This window comes from Marmota marmota, unplaced genomic scaffold, assembly GCF_001458135.2.
Source record: "Marmota marmota marmota unplaced genomic scaffold, marMar, whole genome shotgun sequence".
Classification (NCBI taxonomy): Eukaryota; Metazoa; Chordata; class Mammalia; order Rodentia; family Sciuridae; genus Marmota; species Marmota marmota.
Genome location: NW_026000174.1, coordinates 35,592,462 through 35,614,613, shown reverse-complemented (window position 1 = coordinate 35,614,613; position 22,152 = coordinate 35,592,462). Strand labels below are relative to the sequence as shown.

The following is a 22,152-nucleotide window of genomic DNA, read 5'->3' as shown; positions in this document are numbered from 1 at the left end:
AATTATGTTTTAATTGATCATAAAGGTATGTACCACCACAACAATTTGAGAGTCAGGCAAAGAGAACTTCTTTGGTGAGGGAAGAAAAAGGCTGTAGAACAGCTAATTGTACTCAACATTGTTAAAACGACTTTGTTTTTCATCTTGGAATAATACTTTGTGACTACACTATATGCACAGAAATCCTAAAAGAATATTGTTTGCCAGTATTATTTGGTTTAGGCTGGCCCAATCCAAGATAGATTTCATCTCCCTCCCAAGACCCCCATTCCTTTTGCTGAGTCACTGCAAAGTACAATATTTAACTATTTCTTAATAGAACTATCCACACACTTCAGAAACAAGTGGCTCACAAATCACTTTAAATTCTGGTGTTGCTTGTGCATTTTAAATTCCTGTGTTGCTTGGTGATTAAAAGTGTCTGAAACATCAGGCTTTTCAGTGAAAGCAACTTTTCAATTACAAATTGTATTGCCTGTTAAACTACCTATGGGAGAAGCTGAAAAGACCTAGGTAAATGCATCTCACGATATTCTAAGGCACTCCTTCACTCTGCAAAAAGATTAAAATAATTGACAGTCAATTTTCGAATGTTGAGACAATGTTACTTTAAGTTATCTGCACAATTAAGTGTCCTTAAACAGATAACAAGAATCAACTTTTCTACTGTATTTTTAACAAACTTAGCTAACTGGCACTTTTTACTGAGAGATGTTCATCAAAGATGCTGTAAGAGTCTATACAGTTAGGAAACACTAAGCTTTTAGAGTATTTTCTTATTTTTACTTTTCTAGTTACAGATATTTTGCTCAGATAATCTATCACAGTATGTTTCTAGAAATGGAGCCCCAAATGTGCATATAGTACACAAATAAAACAAGCAAGCAGCTACTGAATATAAGTGTAGAGGCAAGACAAGCCCTCACTCCAGCCCCAGTCCTTCTCACCCAGGGAAAATGGAGGGGAGCAGAACCAAGCATGGACACCCAGGATATATTCTGGGTGCAAGAAGGATCTTACAGGTTCTGTTAACGTGAGGTATTCCAGGGACTGATAAATGCTTTCTCTTTATCTGACACCTGATGAGAGGGAAGGTCAGCCCCTTTTGCTTCTGTCCCCAGCTTAATCTCAGTGTGCACCTCTATCCTTGTGGAACCTCTCAGCTTTAGATATTCTCTCTCTTTATTTCACCAGCCTGCCTTCCTCTAGGTCTGCTGGCTTCCAGAGTGAGAAGGAGGCAGAGTTTGGGATGTAATTTCAAACTAATACTTTCCCAATCTTCACTGAATCATCTAGAAACATTATTAACTAACTTATGTTTTACTCTATCATATACAGAGCATTTCATGCACTCAGTTGTATCTTTTAAGAGTTTATCTTTTCTAACATTATCGTTTTTGCTATAGTAATTTTGATAAAAAGCATTTTAATGCAGACTCTTCCACAGTCTAACTGAAGAGAAAAATAGAAAACTACTACCTGAATTTTTAAATTAACTCTCTTTACCTAGCTTTAGTGTCTAGAAAGTAGTTGCCTGAAGCTTTTTAAAAGCAAAAATGAGATGAATTAAATGAGAATGTTAAAGAAGTAATCTTATTCAAAACCAAGAAAGTTAATTAAAATTGTTTATCTCAACTCAGGATTCTTTTTATTTTTTAAGCATACGTAATTCTATTGACAACAGACGTATGGTTCATGAATATTTCAACTTACATTGTAATAAAGTATGAAGTAAAGAAAATTGACATTCAATCATAATGCATATCACATCAAGATTCTTAACATTCAATGGTTTTTATTTATGTTAAAAAATATTTCACATTCAAAGGATGGATAAATATCAGATCTTTGCTTTGTGTTCATAAAAACAGTGAAAGGGATATTGAATTCTGGAGAAAATATCCTAAAGGAAAATAAGATTGATCTCATCTTTGAAGTTTTCATGGCTCAAAATAAAGTATCTGTAGTTTGTGCACAGTCTCTGTTAGTTGTATATAAGTGAACAAATTATTATATGACCTGTGGTACAATTTCTATATTACAAGATAGATACTCTTTTTTCTATTCATAGCACCACCACTTTCCTAATCAATATTTTTTTGTTAATTTTTTATGTTCATATCATAACATCAATTTTAACCTTTCACAGTATCACGATCGCCTGGCATGCGTGCAGCCCAGGTTCGATCCTCAGCACCATATACAAACAAAGATGTTGTGTCCGCCGAAAAAAATAAAAAATAAATATTAAAATTTTCTCTCTCTCTCTTTAAAAAAATTAATCTTTCAGCATTTCATATTTTCATTGAAAGATTATTTATTATATGTAACGATGCTTAAAATAAAAAGGAGTTTAATTTATATTAAAATTTATTCTTTCAACCAAAAAGTCAAAAGTTGTTAGGGTCTGTAAACAAGTCAAGATGGCGCCTGGCATTTTGCCAGAGGGAGTGGTTTGTGAAGTAACGCCAGCGAGCCATTAAGTGTGGAGATTCCTTATTGGTTGACTGCTGTATCTAGTTTATGTTAATTAATATAAGCTGTGTGTAATGTATATATACCCCTCCTGTCCTACAATAAATGTCTCCCACTCCTGCTGTATCAATCTACACAAGTTGCTTGTCACCCCCCGGTTATTTTGCTGCAGCCGGACTGCAGCAAAAAGTAACTTTTTATAAATGATGTCTTCAAATCCTCATTTTTGTGCTTGGAATTATTTTCAAAAATATTTTAAAATACCATCAGGTATACTAGAGATGATCTGAAACAATATTTCTCAAATTTTATTGAGCACAGCAATCACCAAAGGATTTTGATAAATTCAGATTCTAATCCAATAGGCCCAATATCAGGCTTGAGATTCTTATTCTACTCATTGTCAGAAGATGCATGGAGTAGCACAGAATGATTGATTCACTGTGCTAATTCTGAACTTCAGCTACACATGCAAACCAGGGTTTTTCTTTTTAATTTGGACCACAGGTACACAGAATCAAATAACCTTTGATGCAAGGTGTTCTAGTACCATGAATCTAACATGGGCTTATTTCATTCCTGAACTCACTAACCAACCCAACGGCTTAAATATCACTTACTATTCATACCCACATGTGTAACATCTCCCTCACCCCAATTTCTCCACTCCACACAGGGAAAGAGCATTTTGAATAATGTGCTATTATTTTATTTTTATACAAACACATTCTCTCTCTTTTTCTCACCCTTAGTCAATATGTTGCTTAATTTTGGATATGCTAAACTTAACAATATATTTATATTAACTATTATCTCAAGTTTCTTGCATTACTCTAACTAGCATTATGAACTAAATGTTCATCCCAATCATTATGTTTGGCAGTAGCTCATTCTTTTGTATTGCTACATAACATTCCACTTTGTGAATATATCACAGTTTATTATTTTTCTTTTGCCAATATGATGAATATATCCATAGACAGTATTTCTATTAAATAAATCTTGCTGTAAATATTATTATACATATCTATGTGTAAATCTCTTAGGAATATAATTACAAGATCAATATGTATATGCTGTTCAACTTTAAAAGACAGCACCCATTGTTTTTCCAAAATGGTGGATGAATTTATACTACTGGTAACAAAGTATAACAGTAGAAATCAATTTTTTATTCAAACTTTTATTTTTTAATTTTTTTTAGTTATACAGGACACAATATCTTTATTTTGTTTATTTATTTTTATGTGGTGCTGAGGATCGAACCCGGGTCTCACACATGCGAGGTGAGTGCTCTACCACTGAGCCACAACCCCAGCCCTCAAACTTTTAAATCTGAAATTCAGATTAATTAATTACACTGAGTGACATAAAAATTCCATCTAATTATGGGTGTTTTTGGTTTTTTGTTTTTATTTCCCTATTTTCTAGTGAGATAAAGTAATGTCATTTTGTGTTTCTCTTTTATTAAATGTTAATTTTATGTCTTTTTGTTTGCTATTTCTTATGAGCATAACATTTTACTTTCTATGTGTATGCGTTCAACTCTTTGTAAATGATATATGTTGCAACCATTTATTTCTAGTTTATGACTTGGATTTATAGTTCCTTTAAGAGTCTTTGGAGAAACACTGTTCTTAATTTTAATACAGTCATATTTATGAAAACATTTTAGTATATTTTTCATCATATTTAAGATGTTTTTGTTCATCTCTGTAAAATTTCATATAAAAATGTCAAATTCTGCATGTACTGTTGACATCTTTATTCAAATCTTTATTTAGAATTTGATGTATACATCACACTGAGAACAGTTGCTAATATCAGTCAGGGTAAACTAGCTTTACTACAGAAGTGTGAAGCTACCACAATAAAGACTCTTCTCTCTCTTTTAGACTCTGTGTCTCTTCCAGGCCAGAAGAGTTTCAGAATTTCTACTCTGGAGATTCAGAATTTCAGGTTGCATTTGTCCTGGTGTCACCTCAATCTGCTCAAGATGGAATTTTATGATTTACCAGAACAAGGAAAGAATCAAAAGAAGACTAGTAATCTAGAACCAGCCCATGAGAATTTTATCTCCAAAATGATAATGTCACCTCCTGTCTTTCATATGTGGTCACATGTGTCATCCAACTTTAAAAGGGGGTGGGATAAAACAGTAGTCTGGATTGCCAGAAAAGGGGAGATAAAGGAAAATATAAATCTCTCCAACAGGATGATGTAAAATAACTAAATGTGTCTTATCACCATTAGTTTTGGTTCACTTTAATGTCATCCAGTAAATTAAGTCACATTTGTGCTAGGTACTTATATTTTCATGAAAGTCTCTAAGTCATTAAAATGACTAGTAAGAATTTTAAAATACTAAGAAAAGCACAGAAATAAAGAATGGTCCTATGAAGTACTCCAAGAACTCTTATCCCAGAAAAACAACCATAATTGGCAAAAATTAAACAACAAAAACAACCAGTCTTTAAAGCCCCTGGAAATTGTCCTATGGGTATACATAAATAAATAATTGTTTATTGAAACAAAATACCAAATCCTAGTAAAAATAAATAAATAGACAGTGAACGGGGTAGTAGTGAGTCTTTGAGATACACCATGATCCCCTCCTTCTAGGCTCACTACTCTGGCTAGGAGTCACCAAGAAAATAGAACCTCCCTCCTCCCAGAGCTGTGGCATCTCCTGCAGAGAGACAGACTGCCACCAGCATCTGTCCTCCCCCTCTCCTTGTCTCAGAGGTTAAATTCTAGGCAAGTAGGAGTAAGAACTGAAAAGCTGATTTCCTCTGATCTGACCCTGTTAGAAGAGTGGAGGTTTCCCCCATTTTGATTGAGAATTCCCCTTGCCCAAGCCCACTAAGAGAGTGGAAGTTCTTCACCACAGAAGGTGAGCTAAGGACACTGAAGATTACTATCCCTATTCTGAACCCTAGTTTGTTAAACAATAGTGTTGGTCTGAGAGAAGAGTGTCAAGATTTGCACCCCTAACTCCACATAAAAGCCAGCGAGTTTGTCAGGGAAAAAAATGCAGACTCTCTTAATAGACAGAATCAAAGTTTCCCCCCAAGTAAACTGTCTTTATTTGCAACAGATAATTTAAGTCTAGTGGCACTTTCAGAAACAAGTGATTTGGGTGGTAAGCAATTAAGAGCCAGTTGTTTTATAAGAGTAGTAAGCTAAAACAAACTGACCAAGAGAGCAGAAAAAGAACAAAAAGTATTCACCTAGAGTCAGAAGAGAAAAATAAAGTAAAATAAAACAAGAAATTTAAAAATCCCTAAAGAACTGGCTTAAAAATTACCCCTGCAAAGTAGCCCAAATTTAGTAGAATCAGAATGCAGAATAATTTATGCCGTGGGGCATTATCAAATCTACAGGACAGTCACTTGTCAAGAGTGGAGACTGAGTGTTGAGCATAATACAAACAGAGACAGATATCTTCACAGGAAAATCAGGACAAAGAGACAAAGAGAGCCATGTTATGGCTCCTGTCAGTCCAGGGTCATTGCACATGCCCAAGGCTGCAACTTCTGAACAACAAGATGCACAACTTGTGGGAATAGACTTCACTACAATATCCAGCCAAGTTACTAAATAAATCAACAAGCTTACAATAACAAAAACAAGCCCTGAGGAGGGGATATCAGTACCAAGAGTTGCTACTGTGCATGATGAAACATGTTCAGTGAGACTGATTTCACAGAAAGACAAGTGGCAGCAGAAATCAATATCTCAACAAATAAAGATCAGAGATGAAGCCTGGTGTTGACATCAGATTGTGAGCACTTCCAGCTTAGATACTTTATTGTGGGTAGTTGCCCTATAGATTTACCTGAGCCACAGGGACCTTGAATACTTGGAGAATAAGTCTTTGCTTCATTTGATATTCTACAGTTATTTGTTTAAAGCAGCATAATACTCTATTATAATTACTGCAAAATCTATTAATACACAACAGGAAAAAAATCAACATGTGATAGTCAAAAGTAGAAAGTGTCCTAATGTTTTAAATATAATTAGTGAAAACATAGAAATACTTATTAAAACCATCCTGGAGATTTATATGTATATACAACATAGAGTTTGGGTTACTTTTCTACTCAGTGTTATTAAATTTGAATTGTTCTTCTTATAGCATTGCTCCTCTCTATTGGAGTGCCATTGCACAAGGACACATGGCTTATTAGTTCACTGGCCTGTCTCTCATCAGTATTACCACCATAAGTGATGTCTATGATTTCATTTAGTGTTTAATTAATCTTGTCATTCATCTGTTCTGGTACTCATTATTTGATTAATTTGTGCATTCACTCATTTATTTACATCATAGTCTTGATTGATCACATTCCTTGTGTTAGCTGCTACTGTAGATCCTGAGAAGTCAAACAGAAATAAAATCACTATCATGTTTTGAGCATCTTCTTCATTCTTGATATAATTTCAATACAACCATCAGATATTATAAGATTATTTAGCTGGTGGCTTTTATTTTATGAATGAGGAAACTAAGGCAAAGGAATTTAAGGGATATGCATAGATTCGTATAGCCAATAATTCACATATATGCATGAAATTGAATTTTGTGCCCTTTTTTGTGCTTATAGTGACTTATAACCCTGCAGGGATGATCCTGGATTACAACTGCTGTTCTATTGCAGTCTCTAGTACTGCTGCCTTTGATGATTGGAACATGGTTGGTTTGGAATTCATGTGGACAACTGACTTTATTATACTGACCAGCAATCATTGCTCATAGTATAGCAAGAGATTTCTTTCTGGTGGGTACATATTTTAAAGAACTATTAAATTTGAAAATTAATAACAATCATAAGAGAGTGTGCAACCTCATCCTTTACTTTGTAGCAAACTAGGTCAACCAAAAAAATATTTTATACGATTACAAAGGAAAATTTTCTGTGCAGAAGTCCATTCAAATAATGTCAACCCAGTCAAAATAGGAACAATTTTGCCATTGAAAGTCACATAGAGTCCATAGTGCTAAATCATTTATGGTTTTCCCAACTTGCTATGCACTGAATTATGCAACAGTTATCAGATGTTGAGGTCATTTGGATAAGTAAAAAACCACAGGATAGTGACTGAAGAGAGGAACATCCTTGCTACATAAGCAAAATCAGTCCTGAGCATCAGTCAGTGAATTTATGATCGGACAAATGGATCAAGAAGGTACAAAGTCGAAATTTCTTTGGTGGATACATATATCATTCAGAGGGTTAGTTTGTTGGGTCATACATCAATTATGTAGCACCACCCCAAGTTTAGTAAGTGCCTCATAGAAAAAGGCAAAGATTTACATCGTTGTGGTACTGAGATATTGGAAGTTATTTCATTTTGAAGTAAATCAATAGTCCTTCCTCTCAGAAGATACACAGGTTAATATTCCAGGAGAGGAAATATCCTCTTCTAGAGAATTCTATTGCAGTGAAAATATTTCTAAAACTTTATGAAAAGCAAAAAAATAATAATTACATAATTAATTATATCCTGCTATCCCAAAACACTATTTGAAATTAAATCCAAATGCTGAAAAATGACAAATTTGTTTTACAACATTTTATACAGTTTTTAATTAAAGATGTTATTCAAGTATAGGATATAAATATCTAACTGTTATATTTCAATATGTATTTGATATGATTATGTCAATCTTTCTTTACCTAACTTGAAGACACATATAAAAGTTGTATAACTTTCCCTTCTAGAATTTATATTTTACTTTTATTAATAGTAACCACTATCTAAAAATGCACACAAATCTGGATAAATGGATACATGAATGGATAGAGAAAGAGTGAATTTATATTCAAAGATACAAGCAATAGTGAATTCAAAACTTTGATTTTTTCCAAGTGGTAGCTTAGTCACTTGGGGAATATTTTTAATATCTTAAAATTGTCATCTTTCTCATTTTAAAAATAAAGATAATATTTCCGTGTCAGAGACTTTTTGAAAATAGAAGGGAATTAAAAATACTGCTTGGTATTTTTCATACCTGGCATATAATATATATTCAATAAAGTTTTTATTTTATTATCATTAAATGAATTTTAAGGAATGTATGTGTCCCAGAAAATACATTAGACATTACAGAAAACTAAATATTAAAGCATACATATATTATTTAGGTAACAATTTGCTAGATACTTTATATAATACTAATTTTATTTTAATAATTCTAGAGAATACTAAGCAATTTAAAAGATGTGCAAATTAAGTTTCAAAGAAAAATCTGCAATTTGTAATTGTTACATACTGGAGGCATGAAGTTAACCCAGAGTAAGTTCAAATTAATGTGTTGTTGTTGCTGTTATTGTTTTCTGTTTGCATGTTGCTTCCTAGAAGACAAAGATTTGGAAAGTAATCAATGTGTCCTCAACATGCCTTTATTTTGGTTAAGCAGGTGGACTATATTTAAAGAAAAAGTGATCTGTTTCCAAAAATTGATAAAAATAAAGCACAAGAAGCAATCACATCAAGGAAATATAATGTATGACTGGAAGAAAGTCATTCATTCAAAATCATTTTTTCTTTCTATTCCTTCCTATGATCTACAAAGCTTTTTTAGATTTTAACAATAAAATAGCATACTCGCATAGCTACATAATGCTGAATATAAGCCTATTAACAAAAAAGAAAATGTCCAGCAATATAATCCTTACAGATATGAAACAAGGTGATGTGATACAAAGTGACTCTGGGAACCAGGCATCTTCCTCACAAGGTAGGTGGAAAAGGCCACCCTGCAGGTATGCTAGACATTTAATGATGTGAACAGCATTTTTCTAAGCAAAAAAGAGCAAAAGGAAGAGAGGTTCAAAGAACCTTAAGAAGAAAATTCTGCTTAATTCAGAACAGAAAGGGAGTAGAGCATAATTTATCTGGGCAATACAGAAAGAAGTGGATGATGGTGTCCATCTCCTAAGATCCTATAAGTCATTCTAAAGGGAGATGCTGAATCTATGTGAAATAATGGTAAAGTAACATAGAAGAGGACATGATTTAGTTTGAATTTTAAACCATTTGGCTGGTTGTCATGTGGAGAATAGACTATGAATGTGGGTCAGATAGCACTCTCAAAGGTGCATGCTATTAATGCAGAAGAGAAGAAAGATGACCACAAATTGAACCTTTGTGGCAATGGAGACGGAAAGAATTGAGTGGATTTGAGATTGTTCAAAATTTATTTTGGAAGCAAAAATCTTTAGGAATTGCTGCTGAATTTGAAATTAAGAGAGTAAAACAGAGGGTCAAAGATGATGCATGAGGCTTTACCCTGAACAATTATATAGAAACTTCTGGGAGCTTCATGAGAGACTTGGCATTTATTTAGAATCTGAAAAGATGCAATTAATTATTATAACTAATATATCATTCTAACAATTTGAAGCTGAATAGATATATGACTATATTCTCTGCTTCTTTAATATGACTTTACAAAGGAGAAGAAACTTGTCTGTTAAAATAAATGCACTACCAGGAAGTCTTTTCAGGCCAAGGGAAACTTCAAGGACCTGAAGCTTCTATCCACACTGATCTGTTTCCCTGAGCTGTTTCAGTGTAGAAGTCCAAGAGCTGAAACCCTCAGCTGGATAGCTTTACCATGCAGTGGAGCAAGAAGAGGTCAGTCACATCTGAGTGATCATCTAACGTAATAATTCTGTAGATAGCATTCAGGTGGAGAACCCTTGAAAATTGGTTATTTTGGTGTAGAAAAACCTTGCAACTTTTTATATATGTGTAAGAATATGTGTGCCAGACACAGTGGTGCACACCTATAATTACAGCGGCTCAGGAGGTTAAGGTAGAAGGATCATGAGTTGAAAACCAGCCTCAGCAAAACAAGGCACTAAGCAACTGTCTCTAAGTAAAATACGAAATAGGGCTGGGGATGTGGCTCAGTGGTTGAGTGCCCCGATTTCAATCCCTGGCACCTCCCCTAAAAACAAACAAACAAACAAAACAGAATATGCTTAGGAACATCATAGGATTGGGGATGTGTAGAAAAATTTAAAATTGGAATCAAATGCTCTTTTTGGGAAATTCATGTATTTACTAATTAGAAGCAACACTAGCATAACAATAAACTGATTTTTCATCATTCTTATTATGTTTTTATTAGGATTGATATCTTGGTAGCTACTAAATCTGATTTCTGGTGCTAAATAGATGTGCCACGAATTAAGTGAACATTATAAGTTCTTTATTCTCTTTGTCTTTAAATTTGCTTTTATTTATTCATTTTTTTTCCCTAAAGGTATGATGAAGTGAAAATCATCTCTGCTGCTTGTCAGACAATGATAAATCTTACTGGATATAAAAAAGGATTTCAAATTAGACAGGTCCAGGACAACAGAAAACAATGTCTTTAAAAGGGTACAATGAAAATGATAAACCAACTCTTCTCTAAATGGCTGCTATTTGCTCATTAATGACATTACTAGAGCCATGTTATCTCTTCCTCCCAAGGAACAATTACTAAAATTGACCTGCTTCCTGATAGTTTTCAGTCCAGAACTAGTTTATCCTTCTCTAGTCCATCTTGAAAATTGTTTTAAGTCAAAATTCATGCCAGTCAAGCTGTATTCCACTGGATACAAAGAGTTCCTCTGAATGTGTTGTTCTCACTTGCCATATGGATATAATTACTTGATTCTCTCTTTCCCCATCCCATCCCTCCCTTTCATCCTTCCCTTCCTGCCTTCTTGTTTTCTGTGTAACTACAGATATATTCCTGGTGACAATTTTTAAATAAGATTTAAAATAACCTATCCTAGGTACTTCATTTATATTGGCAGAGATAAACAAAATAAATATAAATAAAAATGTAGGGGCCAGTATGCTTTGAAGGATGAGAAAGGTTAATGATATTTTACTTTCTTATTCAGATTAGTTAAAACAGAATGATCAGCAAACCCTGATTAGTTCTTACCATGCCTACAGTTTGAAGTTACATTTTTCCCACCACATATTTCCTAAATTCTGTCTTGTAATCCAAGTGCTTACTTTTTTTTTTCTTTTCTACTCCTTTTGCTATATGTATCAATTCAGGGAATGTAGTGATTTTTAATAAAAAAAAGCTATAGACCTTCATTAAATAACCAATTAAAACACTAATCTGGTTTACTTATAGTAGCAGATCATCCATGTCATGTAAATGTCAGATTTAAACATTAGATAAAATTTTATAACATGATGGGGCTGATTTTAAATATGACAAAAACAACTTAAATCTTCAGACACCTAGCATAATAGTTGTAAAGTTGTCTTTATAAAACACTTAACATAGACTTATCATTGTATGATCAAAGTAAATGCAAAAGTAGAGAACTATATCCAGAATTCAATGTTATGATTAATTTCCTTTCATTTGTTACACAATTCTTAATTCTTTGATTCTCTCTCTCTCTCCACCTGCTGAGTTTCTGTTCCATTCAGACCTGTTGGCTCTGCCTCTTGCTCCCTGGTAAACAAGTTCCTTCACCTCCATCTCCTGCCTAATGTCTTTGTACTTTTTCCCTGCCACATTGACCGGCATACATAAGTGCTAAGTGAGCCCGCACCAATTTCTTTATCTGCAGTAAGATTTACATCTTTCTTTAGGATATAGCTTCACTTGAAGGCCCCCTGCCCAGGATTCAGACTCACTTCAAAAACCTCATCAGGGGGCTTTGATTCTTTCAGATTTCATGTAAAATAAGATCTAAACCTGAGGCATCCAAATGCCACTTCCTTGACAGCATTCTCAAGGTATGTAGTTGACAACATGAAGAGCAAGTCTAGTGCAAATGCTGGTCTGCCTCATTCAGGAGTCCAAATGTTTAACCACCATCTATGGCATTTGCATAGGTCCTAACTCTCACAAAGACCCAGAATTATTGCATCATTCTGTGAAAACATGTAGAAATTCTTAATTATTTTGAATAATTTTTGAACTTACTTCTGCCTTCAGGAGATGTCATAAAAAAAATTGATAGTGATGCCTCATGCTCTCATACAGCGCACATCTGTCCTTTGCTACATCTCATTCTCTAAGCCTGGGAAGTTTCTTAGAGTTGGCCCCCCTTACTTGTACCCAACACCCCAACATGGAGTGGATGTATGTGTCCAGGAACCCTTCTACTTGGGAGAAATTCTAAAGCCACACACATCCCATCTGATCAAATCTTTATTATTTAATAAGAAAAAAAATATTTCTGTGTTCATTTCATCTTCTCTTAACCACAATGTCCTTGAAAATAAAGCATATGCCATACTTGTCTTTGTACTTTGTACCTGCCACATCGACCGACATACATAAGTGCTAAGTGCATGTTATAAAGTAGATGTGAAGTGTTTCAATCATGTGGAACAGATCCCTGGTTCTTCCTCAGTTCTGGTTTGCAACTTGACTTAGAGATTCTAAAGTTCTCTAAGCTAATGACAGAAGCTAGTTCTAAAGACTGTTTTCCCATGCAATTTAGAGTTCTAATAAAAAATGATGTAGAAATGACTTGGAGGTTGTTTTTTTCTTTTTTTCTATCATATTACATTACTGCAAAATGAATGTTTATTGTTTTCAAAGTTTTCAAAGCCATTTCAAGGAGTCATTGTATGTTCCTCATATTAAAGTATAATTTTAATATTTCTGAGCAGGTTTCATATTTTCATGTCCATTGTTATTGAATTTTAGAAGTAGTTTTTGGCATATTTTTTTAGAATTATAACAATGTAGATCTTTTTATCTACTATTATGAGTGTTTTTATTAAACCTTTTATTTAAAAGTTATTTGCTATTTTATTAGTAAAAAGCAAAGCGATATTTTACCATTTAAAACTAATTACACAGCCATATGAATCAATCTCACACTTAAAAATCCTTAATTATTTGATAAGATTAAATAAAATAAGTGCAAAGGCATATGACTGGAATTTAATTTTATCCTCTTCCCTCAAACACCTGGTTTGGTTTTATTTCCTTCCACTTGCCCAAATACACCTAAACTAGAGATAAAAAGTAGCAGATGGTAACTCCTTCCACCCATTTCCTGAGACTTCTCATGCAAGGGTTTTTGTGGTTTGACTCGGTCCTATCTGGAATATCCTGCTATGATCTCCAACTTTTGAAATCCTTTTCAATTTTCAAGACCTAAATCAACTTCTTTAGGTAAATTGCTTTGAGTCTTCACACAGAACATCAAACCTTTCCCTTCAAACCCACTGATGTTAATTTTTTCCATCTATTCTCATCATATCCTACCCTGTGATTGCGTAGCAGTGCAGATGTACTCAAAAAATATAATAATAAACATGCCACAAAATTTTGGATAGTTGTACTGTCAGTTTCAATGGAAAGATTTAAAATGACAAAGTTCTCTAGCTAGTAGGTAATTCTTCATAAAATAAGTGACCTTTAACGATGGAACAATGAGTAATATTCACAAGTCAGATGTGTCTGAGTTACAGGCAAGGGAGCAGGGTTCCAATAAGGAGAAAAAAAAAAAAAAACAGAGAATTAGGTTAAGTGTGGGATTTTGTTTGCAGAATATTAGTAATCTAGACTTTCTGGGGATAGTTTGTGCAGGTGAAATTTTATCATTTTTACCCAATTACCTGGAAACATGAAGTCCATAATGTTTCCTTCACCATTGCCAGGGCCCTCTAGGTACAGTTAGAAAGTGGTTGGTGTAATGGGTAATGGGTGGATATTTGGGATTGGCAATTTTGTTTTCTTTACTTGCAACATAGTTGGGTAGAAAATCTGGCCTATGACTTTTAAGAACAGCCTAGTTAACTACTTATTTATGACCCCATTAGATTTGCATTTCTCAAAAATGTGTGTCATCCCTTCGGCCTATGGAGTACTTGGTTGTCACCTTGGTGACAGAGCGTTAAAGTGTGAGAAGAAGTTTGGTACCCACTATCCAAAGTCAGAGATGAGCCTGAGGTGATCCTGGCTGGCCAAGGCGATATCTTTTCCTACCCCAGCCCCACACTCTAATCGCTTCTGCTCTGCCCAGCTTGATTGGCAGAGGCCACACCCATGAGTTCGACTCAGTGTCTCCTGGCAATGGCAGAAATGAACCCTGCACAGGGTAGTGTGGTCTCTGAGGATGTGGCCATATATTTATCCCAAGAGGAGTGGGGATACCTTGATGAGGCTCAGAGATTCCTGTACTGTGAAGTGATGCTGGAGAATTTGACCATTTTGTTCACAAAAATAGGGCCCTCCAACATATGAGCTTTGCTTAAGGAGTTGTGAAGTCTGCATGCATCTCAACATTGAACACCTGATGCTATCACCATTAGATGTCCCCAGGTTGTTGGTATGGAGCAGGGTCTGAGGAAGCACCTTCTGAGCAAGGTGTTTCTGTAGGAGCACCACAGGTCAGGACTCCAAAGCCAGGTTTATCCACTCAAAATGCCCAACTTAGTGAGACAGGTGACCCACTCTTGAAAGATATTCTGCACCTGGCTGAACAAAATAGAACACAAACTGAACAAAAGACACATATTTGTGAGTCAAAGCCTTACCGGCCCCAAAAACAGATTGGAAAGAATCTTTCCAGAAGGGACAATTGGAAACTTTCATTTGTAAAGAACCACAGAGTTCACATGGCAGAGAAGGTCCTCACATGAAGGGAAGATCGGAAGGAATTACCAGCCACCTCACGCCTTCTCCAGCACCAAGTCTCTCACTGTGGATGGAAGCTAGACCCGGAAACTGAAGGCAAGGAAGCCCTTCAAACTGGACATATGATTATGTATGCAGTCAATGTGGGAAAGCCTTCAGATATGAACATTGAAGAGTTGAGCACCACCAAAGCCACACAGGAGAAAGGGCTTATGGGTGCAGCAAATGTGGGAAATTCTTTAAGTATAATGCCAACTTTGTGAGACATCAGAGGATTCACAATAGAGAAAGGACTTATGAATGTAGAGAGTGGGAAAATCCTTTATGTACAACTATAGACTCATGAGACATAAGAGGGTTCAACTGGAGAAAGGCCTTATGAGTGTGACATTTGTGGGAAATTCCTTAGGTACAACTTGAACCTCATTAAACATTGGAGAAATCACACTGGAGAAAGGCCTTATAAGTGCACTGAATGTGGGAAATCCTTTAGGTACCATTGCACACTCATTAGACATCAGAGAATTCACACTGGAGAAAGGCCTTATGCATGCAGTCAATGTGGAAAATTCTTTAGTTACAACTCCAACCTCATTAAATATTGGAGAAATCATGCTGGAGAAAGACCTTATGAAAGCAGTGAATGTGGGAAAGGCTTTATCCAGAAACATATACTTGTTGAGCACCAGAAAATCCACACTGGAGAAAGATCTTACGAATGCAGTGAGTGCTGGAAGGCCTTCATTAGGAAATCCCATCTGGTCCATCACCAGAAAATCCACAATGAAGAGAGGCTTGTCTGTCCCGTAGATGTGGGGCATTCTTTAAGTTCAGCTCTAGCTTCATTATACATTAGAATTTTCACAATGAAGAAAATTTACCATTGACTATTTCAAGTTGACAGTTAATGTTATGTAAATTTATATTTCAAATACAATTGATCTCCGGAAACCTTTTTATCTTGCAGAAGTGATACCCTATTCTCCTTAAATAAGTTATAATTTCTATTTCCTGGTGCCCCTGACTAGTACTCTTCTATACTCTGCTCTATGGATTTGATACCTGTTAGCATCTTATATAAGTGGAGTCACACAGCATTCGTCTTTTTGTGAAAGGCTTATTTTACTTAGGATAATGTTCTTAAGGTTCACCCATTAGTAGCATGTGTCAGAAATCCTCACCCCACTCATTTGTTTTCAGTGAAATAATATTCCATTGTATGCATATACCACATTTCTTTATCTATTCATTGGCTAATGGACATTGGGTTTCTTTTACCTTTTGACTACTAGGGAAAATGCTGTTATGTGAACATAAACATACAGATAGCTTTTTGAAACCTCACTTTCAATTCTATTTGGGTATATGGTATTTCCAGAAGGGGAAATGTTCGATCATAAAGTATTTTCAGGGACTGTTTTCCATACCACCTGCTGTAGTTATATTTTCACAACAGTGCACAAGCATTTCATTCTTTGCCAATACTTCAGTTTTCTCTTTCTGGTTTTTTGTTTGTTTGTTTTAGAGAGAGAGAGAGAAGGGTTTTTTTTTTTCACTTTTGTATTACTAATCATTAGTGATTTTTTCACTTTTGTATATCTGAAGAAATATCTTTTCAAGTCATTTTCCCATTTTTTTTGATGGAGCTATTTGATTTTATTTTTGTAAATCTGTAGACATTTTTAAAACATTTTGGATTTTAATCCCCTACTAAATATATACTTTTCAAATATTTTTTCCAAGTCCATGGGTTACTTTTTATGTTTTGTTGATTGTGTCCTTTGATATTGTTTGATAGAATTTTGATTTTTATGTAGTCTAGTTGATTCTTACTCATGCTTTTGAAGTTATAACCAAGAAATCACTGTCAAATCCAATGTCATGAAGCATTTTCCCTAAGGCCTTATGTTTATGTCTTTGATCTTCTTTTGAGACAGTGTCTTGCAATGTTGACCAGGCTGAATATCTGGGCACAAGTGATCTTCCCATTTCAGTCTTCCGAGTAAATGTGACTACAGATGCGTGTTATTGTGTGTGGCTTAGGTTTACTTTGGTACAGAATATTAGGCCAAACTCTAACTTCATACTTTTTCATGTGGGTATACAGCTTTCTAAGCACAATTTATTGAAAGGATTGTCCTTTCTCCCTATTGTATAGTCTTGACCTCTTTTCAAAATCATTTGACCATAATGCCAGGGTTTATTTCTAAATTCTGTTCAATTGGTCTATATACTTTCTGAGAGTACTACAATAAAATATATACTTTTAAACTGTTAAAATAAATATTATATTGAATCCATTTGGAGGCCTGGGCTAGAAGTAGGTCAGTTCCTCTTTTGGAGCAGCTAATTATATCTGTACCCTCAACGAATTACCTTATGGGGCCTTTATACTTGGGTCACTATACACCAGCCTAAATTATTCAAATTAGCCCATTCACAGGGAATCTGGGAAACAGCTAATTCAATCTAGTAGTTTTATATAAACTGTCTCCTTCAACTTCAGGTCGCTGTGGCTATCCTGATGCTATTCCCGTGGGGCCCTGCTTGAGTTTTCTCCTTCCTAGCTGTAAGTAATAAATACTTTAGCCGTTAGTATATATTAAAGTGACATTATGTTTAAAAAAAGTGTGTGTGTCATAGGAAAAAAAATGATGTTCTTTGACTTGGGGTGGTGGGGCTTAATCAGCTTATATTTTTAGTGTAGTTTGTGTCTGGAAAATTGATGACAATATTACAGAAAAAATTACTTTCTTACTTATCTCCCTCCCTCCTTTCTTTAGAGATTTAACAATTATTATGTGATGGGAATGATGCTAAGCTGGCCACTGGAAAAACAGACATAGAAAAAACACTTTTTATGACATTTTAGTTATTTAGAAATAAATGCTCCAAATGTGATGTTAAAATTTCAGAGGAAGAGGTAACTTGATAAGCTTAATTTTCATTGTAGACATAGACATTCATTTTCTAATGATGCATAAAAATTATCCCAAATCTTAACACCTTAAAACAACAACCATTTATTATCCTGTAGAGTCTGAGAAATCTGGGAGTAGCTCAGTTGAGTAATTTTAAAGCAAAATGCCTTTAAAAAGATCACAGTTTGTAGAGTTGGACTAAGTTGGACTACAGTGATTTCAAGACTGGACTGGTGCTAAATATTCTCTTTCTAAGCTTGCTTATGTGGGTCTTGGCAGAACTCAGTTTCTCAGTAGCTGTTGGCTGTATGCTTTAGTAACCTGCCGTATAAGCAACTACATAGTACATAGGGCTTTTCCAAACAGTGGTTTTCTACTCTCAGGGGAGGGGGGGAGGAAGAGGGGGAGGAGATAGATATCAAAAGAGATGAGGAGAATGTACAATTCTTTTTACAACCTAATTTCAGATGTTATATGCCGCAGTCCAGCTGCAGCAAAATAACCGCGGGGTGGCGAACAACTGGTGTACATTGATACAGCAGGAGTGGGAGCCGTTTATTGTAGGACCGGAGGGGTACATATATTACTGAATACACAGCTTATGTTAATTAGCATAAACTAGATACAGCAGTCAACCAATAAGGAATCTCCACACTTAATGGCTTGCTGGAGTTACTTCACAATCCACTCCCTTTGGCAAAATGCCAGGCGCCATCCAGACTTGTTTACAGACTCTAACATTTGCCAGGCGCCATCCTGACTTGTTTATAGACTCTAACAGTTATATAGCATAATTTCTGTGATATATTCTTGGTTCCCCAAGAACATGGAAGAAAAGAGCATTGGGTTTGAGACTAGAAGTGGGCAGGAATCACTTAGTAAAGTCTTGGAATCTTAGTCTACAGTGTGTCCTATGGTCCAGAAAATTTTATTTTTATTTCACACACACGATAAACTCACTCTCTGGGAAGGTCCAGAAACTTCTCATTAAATGAGACTTAAAACAAGGAGCTGATAAGGGTCTTTGGATGTAATTCATTATGACTACTCCAGTACAGTTTCCTTCAACCACGCAACTAACAAAAATTGCCTTCCCCAGTTACAACTAACTAATGGTAGGACAGATGTAAAATAATCACTATGACATTATCATAAAAGGGGGGAAATAAGGCTTCAAAGTGTTATTGTTCGATAACAACTCTGAAATCAGTTTTGGCAAATGTCCGACATTTCTTAATTCGGTCTAAAGCACAAACTTAATTATTTTACAAGGCTTTTTGTGTAACTGAATAGTACTCAGAGGCACTACTTTAGAGTTTTCTGATCCCATAAGAAAGGATTGAATAGGCACTATCACCTGCCAAATCAATAAAGTTTTCCAGTGTTCTGAAACAATAATTCAATTTTTAGCTCATAGTATTGCAGCCCTTTATGAAATTGACTACGTTAATTTCCTAGAAATGGACATAGTCTTAATGTTTCTTAAATTAAAAAAAATATTGTTGAAAAATATCCATATAAGTCAAGGTTTTATATTGCAGTCAATTTGGAAATTAGGTAAATAAGCATGCCATAATTTTCTACTTAAGAATTTAGAATATTTGTTGGGTGTGGTGGTGAAAACTTGTAATCCCAGTGGCTCTCGAGGCTGAGGCAGGGGGATCCTGAGTTCAAAGACAGCCTCAGCAAAAGCAAGGTGCTAAGAAACCCTTTGAAACTCTGTCTCTAAATAAAATACAAAACAGGGAGGGGGATGTGGCTCTGTGGTTGAATGTCTCTGAGTTCAATCCCCAGTACACCCCCCCAAAAATATTTTTAGAATATTTTCAGAATTTGGCATTTGATCTTTGCATTGCTGCATTTGAAAAGAAAATGCAAAAAGATTAATTGGATAATAACACAAGTTCTGATTATTAAAAACTTGTGTTTATTGTAAAGTCTTGATTATAATTTATATGCTGTTTGCACATAGACTATGGTGGGTTTATGAAAGTGGAATATAAATACACAAAATTTTAGTATATGAAATGCCTAACTGTATGAAAGACACTTCTCCAACTGATTCAGCCCTTTAGTATTCATTTGCTATCTCCTTATTTATATCTTTTGGATTTAGCCCCACATATAACCATAACCAAGCCTCTCTCTCCCAGCTCCTCCTACATTGTCATTTTTCTTTTAGTATCTCTCTCACTATCCAGCTATTATCATGTGTTCAAATCCATTTCAACTTCTTGAAAGTACTGTCAGTATCTTCTTCAAGCCATTGCATCACTTTGAACAGCTTGCTGTCCCTGATTTGGTTTTTTTCTATCACAGTGGGAAGAGCATTCTTCAACCTTCTTTTACAGATCAGATGAAAATTAAGTGGTACTGGAGGGCCAACTGCCCATTATATTCACAGACGCACAAGAGAATTTTATAGCTTGGTGACATTTTCATGATCTGAAGTATCTGTCACCACTTATGAGATTACCCCCAAGCTCATATTCAGCCTGGAGCTGTGTGTTCCCCAGAAGTAGTTCTGTTCTGCACAGCTGTTCTCCAAATCAATCTGTCCATGACAAGACTGCCTTGCTCAAGGCCAACCAATCATCACAGTTTTTCAGCTGAATGAAAGAACACAGGGCTTCAGTGACAGATTCTTTTAAACAGGTAATTATACACATATTTTAAGTCAAATACAATTTTTGTCTTTCTTTTTTCTCATTTTGTTAAAGAATGACAAAGCCATCAATCAAATTTCTACCACATTGCTTAAACATATTCAGGGCTTCATTGTAACTTAATGAATAGTGATCTGACTAAAATTGTGATAACATTGTATTGGAAAGGTCTAATTATTCTGTGGGTCTTTTCAAAATGAAACTCAGAACTAAAATACACTCTGTTCAGTTATTCTTGTATTGACTAAGTCCTTTAACTTAGGTGCTCAGGAATAAATACAATGTTCTAGTAAAACATGTAATTCTGCCTTTTATGTGGATAATACAGTAATTACCTTATACACTTGCTTCTAAATGCAAGAATACTAGCCTATTTGGTAATTGTTTTAAAAAGAAAAAAAATTTCTCTTGAATCATCTCAAATACTCATTTGTACAGAACATATATGCCCTCTTTAACTTCACTTACTTTGTTTAGTCACTTCTCATCTTGACAACAAGAAGAGAAGTGACTAAACATCATCTTCCTTCCTTCGTTCAGTGGCTCCACATTGCGTACTAAATCAAATTTGTGTACCTTATCATAGTAAGTCTATTCTCCCTGTTATGCTGGTACACAAACTGACAAAATTTCACACCCTCTTTTGCAGTTTGGTAGGGCCAGATGACTCAATTCTATTAACAGAATGTGTGAAAGAGTGATAAGGTTCTGACTTTTGGTGCAATCACAGGTCAAACTCTCTCTCTCACACACACACACACACACACACACACACACAGAAACACAGAGAAGAGATGGATTTGAAGATTCAAATTCCATCTTCCTGAAACTAAGAGTCCTAAAAGCAGGAAAAAGAAACAATTAGGAGGACTTGCATAAGAGTTATGAATATAAAGAAAAGCTTTCTGACCATGAGGTTTATTCCAGATTAGTAATGATTCTTTTACAGAGAAGCAAATATTTAGTGTTGCAAAATGTTCAAGTAAAATCTTCAAAGCTATTTCTAAAACATTAAAATAATTTTCTGCTTCAATGGTAAGTCAATAATGTATTAGATCAAAGTGCTTTTATATTTCTGTATTCTGATATTGAATTATTTTTTTCTAGGGAATGTTCAATGTCCATAAAGGTCTACTCTCATTACGCGACTTTAGCCAAAGGCTTCTAGTTTGCAATCTGTTTCTGCTGGTTCTGTGCTTCATATGCAATCTCTAGGCAGTTTGAGACTTCTGTGTAGAGTATTTCTTCTTATGACTTATTAAAAAATATTTCTAGACTTATACTGTCCTATTAATTAATTGACTCCTTTGAGTGTTTTCTCTTTCTTTTCCCCAAACATGCAGTTTCTAATCTCAAAAAATACTTAAGCAAGCATTTTTTTTCATGTGTTTGTGTGTAAATATTTGTGTTAGATTGGTCATTCATTTAGAATTGGGAACTATTTTGAAATCAC

At 34.8% G+C, this 22,152-nt stretch overlaps 1 pseudogene; it reads left to right on the top strand.

Moving 5' to 3' along the window:
* The first annotated feature begins 14,312 nt into the window (after positions 1 to 14,312).
* On the top strand, positions 14,313 to 15,922 carry LOC107134327 (annotated as a pseudogene).
* The last annotated feature ends 6,230 nt before the right edge of the window (positions 15,923 to 22,152 follow it).